This window comes from Canis lupus, chromosome 34 (assembly GCF_048164855.1).
Source record: "Canis lupus baileyi chromosome 34, mCanLup2.hap1, whole genome shotgun sequence".
Classification (NCBI taxonomy): Eukaryota; Metazoa; Chordata; class Mammalia; order Carnivora; family Canidae; genus Canis; species Canis lupus.
Genome location: NC_132871.1, coordinates 12,078,548 through 12,090,906, shown reverse-complemented (window position 1 = coordinate 12,090,906; position 12,359 = coordinate 12,078,548). Strand labels below are relative to the sequence as shown.

At 53.5% G+C, this 12,359-nt stretch overlaps 1 long non-coding RNA gene across 1 annotated transcript; it reads right to left on the bottom strand.

Annotated features, from left to right (window-relative positions):
- Window positions 1-334: 334 nt before the first annotated feature.
- LOC140624265 (uncharacterized) lies at window positions 335-3,790 on the bottom strand. Its single transcript, XR_012023755.1, has 2 exons — window positions 3,570-3,790; window positions 335-718 (listed from the first exon to the last, which is right to left on the bottom strand). It is a non-coding gene; the product is annotated as an uncharacterized lncRNA (long non-coding RNA).
- Window positions 3,791-12,359: the final 8,569 nt, after the last annotated feature.

Here is a 12,359-nt window from a genome sequence, read left to right as displayed (position 1 = left end):
CGTGTCAGCTAAATCCCCAAGCATAGTGACCCACTGTGATCCTGTTTACAGTCACATTTGCCTCATCTTCTCCCCAAATAATTTGGTTTGGGGAGCACTTAGCTAATTACAGGTGAACAGGATGAGCCTTCTGCACAAGTGACAGAATTACTTAGTGTTCTGGACCTCAGCGACAGAGAATCTGGACGAATGCGACTCTTCAGGGGGTTTCACCTTATTTCTGTGTTAGAGGCCTTACAACAAATGAAGACATTTGTCGGCTTCAGGTGTTATCTAGCTAGACTCCTATCTAGCTGAGACTGACTTTTATTCAAGTACTATTTTATCTGTCATATTAATTTTTTTAAAGATTTTATTTATTCATGAGAGACACAGAGAGAGGCAGAGACACAGGCAGAGGGAGAAGCAGGCTCCACGCAGGGAGCCCGACGTGGGACTCGATCCTAGGATCGCGCCCCGTGCTGAAGGCGGCGCTAAACCGCTGAGCCACCTGGGCTGCCCTGTCATCTTAATTTTAAGGACATCAGCCTGTGCTATGGCCATGACCGGTTCGATTGCCAACATCTGTGTGTTCTTGCTGTGGGCTGCGGGCCGTCTCAGTGCGTTGGTGGTAGGAGCTTAGTGTGGTCATGACTCTGGCAGGTTGGTGGGCCTCAGGGGTACCTGGAGCTCCTGGACAGATGTGCATCTGTCTGGAGCTTTGATTTTACTTGAAGACCTGGAGAAAAAAAAATTAATCAGTTTAACCATTTATTTAATGTGCTGCCAATTCTTTATTTAATTTGCTGCGAAGCAAACAAAATTATGCATTAGCAGTGTTATGACTAAAACCCAAATGTTGACTAATACTTATAGTGATAGAATAACAACTTGTAAACCAAGAAGTGTGTCTGTTTAGCTGTCAGAATTCCAGCCAGAAGCCAACTGGTGATGCTGAGGAAGAAGCAGGATGACACGGGTCCTGGGAGAGTGATGGGACATGACCCCACCCGGGCACCAGGTGAGGCTGGACAAAGCCTGCTGCTCTCGTCTCCTGTCTGCGTCCTCTGTGGTTGGACAGGAACTCTAAGAACTATTGGAAGAAGGAAAAGGAAACCTCTAATCCAAGGGAATGGGACTCATCCTGTTAGGGGAGATCTTGAAAAACCTGGACCAGCTGAATGTGGGCGGAGCCACTAAGGAAGTTCCCTCCTACCTCAGCAAAGACTGCACCTGGGCAGGAGCTCTCTGAGGTATAAGGGCATCCTCCAAGACTGTCCCCAATGCTCTACCTGAGCTGGCATGGCACCTCCCGACTCCTGGTGCCTGAGTCTCTCTACCTTTAATGAAGACCACCCTTTGGCACCCCATCACTGTACCTCTGCTCCCCACCAGCCTGCCTACTGTGGGCAGTGCAGCTTTGCTCGGGTCCAGTCCTTGCCTGTGAGAAGAGCCTCCGCCCTTGACCCTGGTCCAGGCTTCTAGTTCCTGTCTCCAGGTGGCCCACTCCTAGGACTGCAGACTGGGCCCAACCAATGAAGAACTTACAGCCTGATTTTTCTGTGAAAATAAATACAGATGCAAAATTCACATGGATGTCTAAGATACAAGACCTCAAATGATGGGTGCCATTCGTGGTCCCTATGAACTCTTCCTCAGCCCCTCGGGCATACCTTCCTCCTCCTCTACCCTCAGCGTGTCACCCGCAGACCGGTTGGAGAAGCCCAGCTCTGGGAGACTGCGAGGTGAAGGAGAGGGCCCACATGGGAAGTCCTCCCTCAGAGTCGGAGGCCGTGCTCCTCAGAGGGCATGTGGAAATTCCTTACAGTTCCAGATACTTGGCCTCCTAACCCAACATGAGGCAATGCTTTATTCCCCCTTTCTAATTTGCGCAAAATGTCACAGGAATAAAGCCAGTTTGGGTTCTTAATGGGCTCGTAAAATGTGCCAATTTTGTACAGACTGCTTTTATCTATTTTTCTGTAAAATTGTTTTCAGAAGCATTTAAAGTTGTTTGTGAAATTCGACTTTCTGTTGCTGTTTTTCGTTTCAAGAAAGATAAAGGCAGCTTCGGCTGCTGCTGGGGACCCTGAGCTCCCAGAGCACGGGGTGGGGGTCCAGGGACTTCCCGGCTTGGACACGCTGCTCGCAGTGTGGTGCACCTGCGCTCGCCTCCGCCCTCCTCCTGGGCCGTGCAGGCGCTGGAAGCCCCCTCTGAGCGTGAGGCCCTCACTATGCAGGGGGCTGAGGATGACAGGGAGGGGGTCTCCTGTCCCAGACGAACAACAGCCTCCTGTCCTAGACAGACAGGCCCAGTCCCTGGCCTCTTCCCCTTTCTTCTGCCCTGGGGGCTTTCAGGACACATCTTAGGTGGGAAGAAATGCACCACCAGGGGTCTCTAGTTTGAGATCTGATTGCTATAGTCTCGTTCCAGCCAGGACAGTTCTTGGTCTAATTCAATTAATTCTGGACTAAGTTTGAAGGATCTGACCCTTCCCAGACAGCCCCTCAAGCTCTGCCTCTTAAAAATATAATTTCCCAGAGACGGGTCTTCGGCTTATGTTTCCTTGAGAAGAATAACTGGCCAATTTGGAGGACTCTGTTTCCATTCTGTATCTGTTTCTATTTTGGCAGCTCATTAGCGTGTTGGTTAGGAGGCTCTTGTGCGTGTATTAGAGCTGTCACCCTAGAGCGTGTTGGCAGGGTCCTAGCTCTGGGACAGACACCCAGAGCCCCCCCTAGTTGCACAGGCTGATGTGTCCCTTTTGCCCCAAACTGGAGCCTTCTCGCGCACTAGACGCATGAGCACTGATACCTTGCAGACAGAAATTCATCCCTGAGATGAAGAGAGATCATCTGCTACCTCCCAGATGGCTTAGGAAGGGCAAAGAAAGATTCAGAGGAAGTAAGTTAAGAAAGTGAGAATGTGGGAGTCTAACTGGGTTCATTCTAAGGGACACACCAGGCAGCTTCCTGGGAGTATGTCCTGAATCACCAGATGGGACTTGGTACGGGGGGAAAAATAATCCATGTCTTCAAGAAGGAGAGGCTGAGGGCAAAACCTGGCGGCCTGGAGGTGGGGATGGGGGTGGTGTGGGGGCTGAAGATGTGGGGTGAGGGTGGGGAGCTGGAGAGACAGAGCAGAATGGGACTGAAGCAAAAACTCAGCACGCCAGGCAGTGCGGGCTCAACAAGGACCCGTGGCCCGCCGTGTTTGTTTGTTTTAAGATTTTATTTATTTATTCATGAGAGACACACAGAGAGAGGCAGAGACACAGGCAGAGGGAGAAGCAGGCTCCATGCAGGGAACCCGATGTGGGACTCGATCCCGGGTCTCCAGGGTCACGCCCTGGGCTGCGGGCGGCGCTAACCGCTGGGCCACCGGGCTGCCCCGCCCTCCGTGTGTACCGTGTCCTGCAATTTCTCACACTTGAGTAAAGTTTAACCCTCCCACCCGGAGAACGAGGTGCATGCGTGGGGGCCCTCTCCGCCCTCCTGCCCTCCCCCCCACCCCCCGGGAGAGGAGGCCAAGACTGTTGATCTGGAGGCATAAAGTCTCCTGTTTGGTGTCTAAGACTCAGTTTCCTCACCGCCCCAGGTCCGCGGTGCTCGGTGCGCTCCTGCTGTGCCTTTGAGCTCCCGGAGGTGCCTTCTCAGAGCCGGGCTCCTCTCCAGAATCCACTTAGGCAGGAGATGGCGGGGGGGTGCTCCCCGCTGATGGTGCAATTCGGAGGCGAGGCGCTCGGAGCATCACCCAGAAGGAACCCGCGGTCGGCAGCCTGGCCCCGCAGCCACGCGGCACCCAGCCCTTCCCGCCCTGCGCACCCCCCGCACCCCTCGGGCCCTGCGGCCCCAGAGGCCCCCCCTGCCCCTCGGCTCCTCCCCAACGTGCAGGCTGCGAGGCAGGACGAGTGCGGCCCAGGTCCCACGGCGGGAGGGGGACACGGAAGGGCACCGTGTCACCTGCAGGGGCCCGGCCTCAGGCACCGGCTCAGGGGTGTGGGGGCCGCTCGCTGACCCGCTGCCCCCTCACAGGCGCTCCAGGCCCCGGGCGGTCTGAGCAGTTCCAGGGGAGCTTTCCCTGCTTTTCGGTTCCCCTGCGGCCGGGAGGCGCCTGCGGGTCTTCCAGGCAGAGGACTGGCAACCCCCCGCGTTCTAAAAAACTAGCAGAAATTGACCCACTAAGACCCAAAGCAAGAGGAGGAAAAAAAAAAAAAAGCCGAGGCCTTGCTGTTTCCGGGCATGAGCACTGGGCCTTCCCGCGATCGCCCCGGTTGGCTAGATGCTTCTTCTATAAACACCCCATCTTTTCCATAAGACGTAAGTAAGCATTGCTTCCACCCACACTCAGGATGTTAAAACAGTAGAAGAATGATTTGTTCTGGGCCCGAAAAAGAACTTGCGGGAAGAATTCCATTTCTCTTCCTCCAGGTGTGGGCTGTGGGTGCTGCTGTTCTGGGGGCGGCGGGGACCCTAAGTGTCCGTTTCCCCGGCTTCGGTGCAGTTAAACCCAACCTGCCATCCTCAGGCTGCAGGAAGGGCCTTTGCACATTTCATTTCCTCGGGGACGATTTTTCCAAGTGGCCCTGACACACCTGATCACACTCTGATCACACTCAGATGCGCGCCACGGGAAACGGGCCATTTGAAAGTGCAGCAAAGCCCACGCACGCAGGGCCCAGATAGAGCTTCAGTTTCTTGTTCTACAGAAGCCACTAAGGACAGGTGCTCAGGGACCATAATGTCCTTTTGTGCCTTTGTCTGGGGCTCATTAAGGTAGGGAGCCCCTCAGCATTGACAGGACACCCCCTTCCAGCGTGTTCCGGGAGAACATAATTGACTACAAAACCTTTTTTTCGATGTCACCGCTGCCAGATACAAACCCAATTAGCAGCAGAGTTAACGCAGATGAATCCTGAGAACAAGGAAATAGCACGTTCTACAGCTAATCAGACCCCTGGAATGATGACACATCTGGATGTTGCTAGGAAGGTGGGACCCCAGGGACCCCAGGGGGGCGGACGCTCGCAGAGCCCGCACGTTCCGCTGGGGGCACAGCCTCCCTTGCTGGATGAGATCCACGGCCTCAGGGATGACCAAGCAGAGCCTGGCTTCCGTTGACTCGAGGGGTCTGTGGGGGAGGAAATCACAGCTTTATTCTGAGGCCAGAGGTATTCAAAAGAAGTCAGCCAGGTCTCTCTCTCTTTCTCTCTCTCTCTCTCTTTTTTTTTTTTTTTTAAGATTTTTAATTTATTTATTCATGAGAGAGAGAGAGAGGCAGAGACACAGGCAGAGGGAGAAGCAGGCCCCATGCAGGGAGCATGATTTGGGACTCGATCCCAGGACTCCAGGACCACACCCCGGGCCAAAGGCAGGTGCTAAACCGCTGAGCCACCCAGGGATCCCCCGCCATCCAGGTCTTAATCCAAGTACCACTCATGACCCCCTCCACATCTCTGATGGATTTAGGAAGCCCTTTGTTTCTTGTTGTTTGAAACCTCTCCCAAGGGCTAAGGAATCCTGCATCCCGACTCCACTGAGCATAAAGCAAAAGCGTCCTTTCGAGGCACGGAGAGATGCTCGGGCCCACCCCTGCCTCAGTGTAAATAAGTAACGTTGTCGGGCAGGGGTTTAAAGCGTGGGCAGAGGGAAAAACAACAATGCCAAAGAGCAAGCACCAAAAGAAACACTTGCTTGGTTTTCTAATTGCTGTTATCATGGGACTACGGTGATTACTAACGTGGCAGTGTAGACTGTAAGACTGGATCGTGACCCTAGGCTCTGGGCATTTTGCTTTTAGTAATAAAAATCCCATTTAGGAGTAACTTGTGACTGAAGCAGCTGAGTTTGAATCCACCAGTGGAAGCCATGCAGGGGGCTGTATGAAGTGTTGGGGGCGGGGGGTGCTCCTCAGGATGTCATGCTGCTCTGCAGACCCTAGGACCCGCCACTCCTCAGGCCGCGCGGCTGGTTGCTGGGAAAAGGCCCCGTGGGAAGAGGAAGCCTGGCTTCGGGGTCGGATGGCCCAGGCTGGTGCCAGATTTGGAGGCTTTTCTCCTTCCCCTTTGCCACGGGGTGTGTTCGGTTTGTCTAGCGGAACGGGTCCACTGTGGCCGGGGCCAGGTAGAGAGCATTTGGAAAGAAGCAGGATGGAAGTTTCTGGAATCAGAGCCCCAGAGGCCTGGGGCTGCACCCGCCCCCGGGGCCTGGACCAGGCCCAGGGCTCCCCCTGCCCCCAGAGCACCCCTGCATGGTCCGGCCTCCTCACAGCTCGGCCCCTGCCTCCAGCGCAGGGCTGCCCCACGCAGGGTGACCCTCGGCCACGTGCCTGAGCTCCATGCGGATCCTTCCAGTTTCCAGAAGGGAGACTACTGACAGCTCTTTTATCGTCCATGGGCTGTGGTGAAGAGGAAGGGAGACAATGTCGTGGCCCCCGGAGGTGCTCCCCTCCTGTCTGGTACCCCGCTGGCTTCGGTCGAGCTCGATCGTCTCCTTGGTGGGCGTCCAGGCTGTTGCCCTTTAGGGGCTCCTCCTTAGGCTCCTCGTGGCGGGGAGGGAGGGGGCGTGGGGCAGCGTCAGATGCGCCACTGCTCTGTAGAAAGCTCAGAGGGGACAGGGGGGAAGTTAGCCAAGTGGCCGAGGCCACGGTGAGGACTGGTTAGAAAGTGCTAAGCCCTGTGGAAGCCTGGGCCCCAGCGTGCGAGAGCTTCCCCAGAGCGGAGCCGGGCCCTCAGGACGCCACGCCGAGCTCGTCCTGCAGCGAGGCGGGAAGGACACGGGTGGGCCGCGGACACCGGGCGCTTGTGTAAGTAGGCCTCCCTGTCTTCCCCCCGGCTCTGCAGCCGTCTGCAGTTAGGATAAATTCAGCACAGGAGGAAAGGCAGCCTTTCCTCCCCCTCTCTCCTCCCATTTTAGGTGAGAGGAGGAGGTGGCATGGGGGATAGAGAAAGAGCTGGCCTGCTCGCCAGCTGGTGCTGCGGCGGGGCTCAACGCAGTGAGCTTGCTCTGCGCCCCCACACAGGGGCCCTCTCGCTTCCATCCCCGTCCCCAGCGCCTTGGGAATCGGGGTAGTGTCGGCGTGGGGGGCACAGGGAGCCTCCCTGCACCCTATGACCCGAGGGTCCCCGCAGCCCGCCTGCCCCCCTGCCCCCCAGCAGAGCCCCGTCCACCCGGCCCGGGCAGGCAGCCCCTGGGGGTGGGGAGCACAGTTTTGGAGCACGGGGTTGCTTTCAGAAAGGCCCAGCGGAAAGGCAGCCGTGTTGGCCAAGCTTCTCCCAGGGCTGGCCACCATCAGTCGCCGAGGGGTGGGCTGTGGGGCGGCTCCCAGGACGGGGAGCCCGACAGACTCCGCAGCTAGTGAGCGGGTGTGTGGAGGGCGTGCAGGGGTGGGTGCTCCGCGTGCAGGGGTCACCCGGGGCTCCTGGGCGACCAGGGTGATGAGGGAGGGTCGGGCCGCTGGGAGAGTCAGCCACAGGCCTCCTGCCCCAGCCGCCTGCTGCAGGGAGCCAGAAGGCCTCGGGTCGGGCTCCCCAAAGCCCTGCGAAAGCCTCTCGCCGGAGCCTGGGTCTGGACAACAGGCCCAGACGCCTCCTGGGCTTTGTGTTGGCCGCGGAGACCAAGCTGATGGCAGCACAGAGGCCAGCTCACTTTGTCGCCTGGCTCCAGGGACAGTTGAGCAGAACTGTATTTATTGTTTCCATTTCCTCAATGGTTTGTTTTAAGATCTGCTTCAAGGCCTGGTAGCTATGGAGACGAGATACTCTGTCTCCACTTGGGTTTTGTCCTGTGCTTTTTAGGAGCCATACCAGGGGCTGTCACAACTGGCTGGGTGGACAGTCACCTGGGCTTGCTTTGGAGACCGTTGCTTTGAGCTGCAGCATCTGTGCTCCGAGAGCATTAATGCGATTTATTGCCCTGATGGTAAAATTCTAGTTACAGCATTAGTTACTGTTTTTGTTTTTTAAATATTTTATTTATTTATTCATGAGAGACACACAGAGAGAGAGAGAGGCAGAGACACAGGCAGAGGGAAAAGCAGGCTCCATGCAGGGAGCCCGATGTGGGACTTGATCCCGGGTCTCCAGGATCACGCCCTGGGCTGCAGGCGGCGCTAAGCTGCTGTGCCACCGGGGCTGCCCTTTTTTTTTTTTTTTTTTCTTTTTTTAGTTACTGTTAAAAAATAGTCGCCATTGGTCTTTTCTGTGGCTGGAGCTCATACGCTTGTCACTATACATAAAGGCAGGTTTGGCTTTGTTCTGTTTTCTCTACATGCTCCTGTTGGTGGCTAAGCGGAGAAACAAAATCAGCCACCGACCATTTGACAAATGAGGGCGGGCCCTTTAGTCTCCTTGATGGGAAGGGGAGACCTGATTACAGAGTCCTGAGTGGATGCGAGGGTTCTTTTCAGGAGGCCCAGCCCCGGCCCCAGAGGCCAGTGTGGCCACGGGGCCCCTGGGCAGTCTGAAAACTTCAAAAGGAGCTATGGAAGGGGACGAGAAAGAGGGGTGAAAGCAGTGCATTGCTGTGCTGGTTTTTTTTTTTTTTTTTGCTATGCTATTTTGAGAAAGACATAAAGGAATGAATATTACATTGTATCTATAGACACATCTGCAGATATGTTCATAGTAATCTGGTGGTGGAATGCAGATGGTTTTTTTCCCCTTTATGTTCTGTGATTTCTAGGTGCCTGCAGCGAGAAGATCTACTCTTACAGTTAAAGGAAGAAGGCAATAAATATTACTTTGTAAAGAGAACGAACAAGTTTCTATTTTCAAATAACATGCACAGTAGGATTTTTTTCCCCTAGAATTTAATGTATAACTTATGCACCCATCTACCTGTCCACGCCTCCACTCATCCACCCACCCATCCTTCCATCTGCATGTTTGTACAGAAAAATACCGAGAACGATGTTGCCCGAATGTTCGTGATACTTATTTCTGGTTAGTGAGATTTCCAAGGCCTTTGTTTGTATTCTTTGCACTTATCTCTATTGCTTAAAGCTTGTAATGATGAGGTGCTTTTTAAAAAGAGTAGTGCAGCATCTCTGCTCTATTCCTGGGGTGAGCCCCAGTCACAGAGCTCAAGTGAGCGCTCCCAGCTGGTAAGGCCAAGCAAGATCCTGACCTTACGTCCTGGCTCCCCCGGCCACGTGGAACCTGCCTGTTGAAGCCCTGGTCGGGGCAGGTGTACAGCTCAGCAGGGAGCAGAGAGGGAGCTTGCAGGTGACACCTGGGCTCTTTAAAACCCACAGGCAGTGGCATCCTGAGCCTTTGATGTATGTTTTATGACCGGCTGGCTGGGTCTGTAGCTGGCTAGGGCTCTGTGGTTCACAGCTCCAGGGTGACAACAACAAGCCCGTTGAGTCCCCCCGCCTCTGAGATTCTTATTCTTGCACCATGTCACTCCTACCCCTGGTGCCCCCAAACTGGGGTAGGGCGCCTGTGGAAGCATCTCCAAGGATTCCTGGGTTTGGAGGTTGCTAAGTTCAAGGATGTCTGCTGAATGGTTTTAGCTCCGGTAGCAGACTACAGGCAGGCCCTCCTTGCGTGTGAATCTGCAGAGCGTTTGTTGAGTGTTGGTAAGTTGGGATGCAGAGACACTTTTGCACCTGGGGTGAAAGTGAGAATGATACAACCACTCAGAAAAATAGGAATCGAACTCCTTTAAAAAAATATTTTCCAAAAAAAAAAATAGAGAAAAAGGAAAAATAGGTCAGCATCCATCATGTAGTAGCGGTGAAGATATACAGACAGCACGACCTAGCAGTCCTGCTCCTAGGCACAGGCTCTGCTTTTGGAGATGTAGAGGAACGAGCATAGGAGACTTCTCACAGTTCCCAAACGGAAACAACACCCTGTCCGCAACATTTACAGCACGCAGGCTCTCGATAAATGGAGCTGTGCTCTACAGTGGAATGTTAGGGTCTGTAAGAGGAACCAACGCCAGCTTGGTGCCAGGATGTGGATGCCACTCACGCACACAAAGTCAAGTGAAACAAGCCTTGAAGAATATATGTACAGCACTATTTCGCTCATGCAAAGTGCAAAAACAAGAAAAAACAAATCATGTTTCTTAGGGATGTGGGTAGAAGTAATAAAAATATGGGGAAAAAAATCAAGAAAAAACCTATTATGAAATAGGATAGGAGGGATTCCAGGGGGAAGGGGAGGGGTCAGACCTGGCTGGGGTTGCAGAGTACCAGGGGTTCTGGGGTGCCATTCAGTGTTCTCCCTCCTAGGTGGTGGTGACAAGGATGTTGCCTTAGAGTTATTTATTAAACTGTTCGCTCACATTTCATCATTTCATGTGCTTCTTTGTTGTCTTTCACAGCAAAAGTGTTAAAAAGACAAAAAGAGGGATGCCTGGGTGGCTCAGGGGTTGATCCCTGCCTTCGGCCCAGGGCGTGATCCTGGAGTCCTGGGATCGAGTCCTGCGTCGGGCTCCCTGCCTGGAGCCTGCTTCTCCCTCTGTCTGTGTCTCTGCCCACCCCCGCCCCCGTCTCTCATGAATAAATAAAATCTTAAAAAAAAAAGACAAAATGCAAAATGTAGCAAAGGGATCTTTCTTCCAGCCTCCATGTCTAGAAATGGCCTCTTTAAAAAAAAAAAAAAGATTTATTTATATATCCATGAGAGAGAGAGAGAGAGAGAGAGAGAGAGGCAGAGACACAGAGGGAGAAGCAGGCTCCATGCAGGGAGCCCAATGCAGGTCTCAATCCCAGGACTTCAGGATCATGCTCTGGCTTGAAGGCAGATGCTAAACCGCTGAGCCACCCAGGGATCCCCGAAATGGCCTCTTCTGTTACCCTGAGGCTTCCTTAATTTCAGGGACCCAAAGCAGCCTCTTTGTTCAAATCTCTGATCAAGGTCATCAATCAATGTGCCCTTACTTACCAGGTTCTCCTATGAGCTTAGTTTTATACCGGATCCTGATGAGGGTCAGGGTAGGAAATGTGCTGCCCCTGAGAGGACACATCATTGGAAATAAGAGTGAAAAACACTAGAGCGGGCTATAGGGACTTACAGTGCCAAGGAAGTCCTTAGGATAAGGAGCTCTGCGAAGGCATGGGTGGACACAGAGGTGGGGTCGGGGAGCCGAGGAGGGTGTCGAGATGAAGGAAAGGACATTGTGAAGGTGGCAGGAAATCATGGAGCATCAGGGAAGAGGCCTGCCGGCGGCCCACACACCAAGCCCCATGAGTGAGTGGTGGAAGCCAAGTATTGTGGGATTGTCGGGCGGCTCAGGAGGGTTTGGAAGACCAGGAATATGAGGTTTCCACCCCCCACCCCTACCTTGTGGCTAGTCTATCAATCAGTAGATCAGTTTTGGTGTTGGTATTGGTGTATTTGGTAAAATACATACAAAATTTATCATTTTCACCATTTTAAGTGTACGATTCCATGCTATCAAGTCCTACTGAGAGTCTGCTGCCCCCCAGACGCATTAAGCAGTCAATAGAAGAGAATTGAAGAAGACCTGCAGAAACCTTTGTAGAAAAATAGGTGAGCAAAAAAATAATAATAATAATAGGTGAGCGAATGTAAGAGAATTAACAAACACAATGGTGCTCAATGCGAAGCTCGCTTGAAAAACAATCCTCGGGGACACCTGGGTGGCTCAACGGTTGAGCATCTGCCTTCCGCTCAGGGCATGATCCCGGGCCTGGGGAGCAAGTCCCACATCCGGCTCCCTGTGGGGAGCCTGCTTCTCCCTCTGTCCATGTCTCTCTCTGTGTCTCTCAAGAATGTATAAGTAAAATCTTAAAAAAAAAGTGTTATTAAAAAACAACAACACCCCTCAGCTGCTCCAGGAAACCCACTGATCATAAGTCCATAAAAGCTCACTGTGGAAAATAGCATGACACCAACTCCAAAATACCGCACATAGAATTGCCATATATTCCCACAAGTCCACGTCTGGGTATAGCCCTCCAGAACTGAGAATAGCGACCCCAAACATCTCTGTACACCCGTGTTCAGAGCAGCACTATCACAGGAGTCAGAGGTGGAAACAGCCCAAGTGTCCGTCAGCAGGTGATGGACACATAAAATGTGGTAAGTACATAAAAGGAATATTATCCAGCCTTAGAAGGGGACGGAGCGCTGGTCCATGCTACAACACGCATGACCCCGGGGCACATGACAGTGAGATAAGCCAGTCATGAAGGGACAACTGTTGCACGATTCCACTCACCGGAAGTACCTAGCGCTGCAAGTGCATGGGGCGGGGGGGGGGGGGGTAGCGGCTGCCTGGCACAGGGGACGGGGAGTGATGGGGCATCATGGGTGAATGGGTGCGCGGTGTCTGGCAGATGGAAAAGCTATGGAAGGGACGCCTGGGTGGCTCAGCGGTTGAGCTTCTGACTTTAACTCAGGGTG